Source organism: Aplysia californica, unplaced genomic scaffold (assembly GCF_000002075.1).
Source record: "Aplysia californica isolate F4 #8 unplaced genomic scaffold, AplCal3.0 scaffold00470, whole genome shotgun sequence".
Classification (NCBI taxonomy): Eukaryota; Metazoa; Mollusca; class Gastropoda; order Aplysiida; family Aplysiidae; genus Aplysia; species Aplysia californica.
In genome coordinates, this window is record NW_004797740.1 from 614857 (window position 1) to 616117 (window position 1261).

Consider the following 1261-nt stretch of genomic DNA (forward strand, 5'->3'; position numbering starts at 1 on the left):
CCTCAACAAAACAACCTATCAAAACCCACTTTGTATTCAGAGATTTAATAATATAAGAATAGTATAAAGTAAAGAAAATCAATCTAGGTCTAGAACATTGACAAGGACAGGGGAAAGAAAGAGTTTCTGTGCTTGGAAACGCTACTCAAATGCAGGCACTCACGCGAGCGCTCAGTCACGCACGCACGCACACACGAGTGGATATCTATCTATCTATCTGTCTATCTATCTATAAACACACACACACACGTATATTATAATATATGTGTGTGTATTGTGTGAGCGTGTGTGTGTGTGTACGTGCAGGCGTGCGTGCGTGCGCGTATGCGTGCGTGCGTGCGTACGCGTGTGTGTGCGCGTGTTTATTCATGAATGTACGACTGAATGTACGTATGTCTGTGAGTGACATCAGTCATAACTATATATATATATATAAATATATATATATAAATATATATGTAATACGAAATTACGACAGACAGTTGAGACAGATGGCACAGGCGCCGCTGGACCACACGACGACCACACGCCTGCTGACCACAGTGGGGTTCACTGACTCACTGACTCCCAGACAACGCACTCGTTGCGCCGGTACGGGGACGTCACGCGCACTCACAGTTACAAGTGTACCTGCCTAACTACCTACGCCTACCTAGTTTGTTTTAGTAGAGGGTTTACGGCGCTCGCAACTGCATACGGTCGTATGAGCGCCAGAATATTAGAGGTGTTATAAGAGAGTAACGAACATAAAAAAGAAGGAGGACGGGAGATAAGGACGATACATGTTCGATAGGAAAGAAGAAGCAGCCTACCCACTACCTAGTACCAGAGAGTTTTTTAACAGTAATACAATGTTACTGTGAACCTTCTCTGGTAGTACATAGCCATTGAAGGCCACACCGAGGAGAACATAAAAAAGGAGGGGAGATAAGGACGATAGATATTTGATAGGAAAGAAGAAGCAGCCTATCATCCTACCAAGTACCAGAGAGTTTTACAGTAATACAATGTTACTGTAAACCTTCTCTGGTAGTAGTACAGAGCCATCGAAGGCCAGATCGAGGAAGAGCACCGCTGACGTCACCGTCTGGTGAGAGTCGATGAATGCAGCAGTCGGTTGTGGACGGTGTTGTACTACTTGTTTGTTTTAGCAAGTGTTTTACGGCACTTGCAACACACTTAGATAGCAAACACACGCGCGAGCGCACACACACATACACACACACACACACACACACACACACACACACAGAGGAGAAGG

At 44.9% G+C, this 1261-nt stretch overlaps 1 protein-coding gene across 1 annotated transcript in view; it reads right to left on the minus strand.

Moving 5' to 3' along the window:
* LOC101853481 (uncharacterized protein YMR317W) overlaps window positions 1-1261 on the minus strand; it is a gene marked incomplete in the record, with an annotated part of 26979 nt that overhangs the window by 18421 nt on the left and 7297 nt on the right.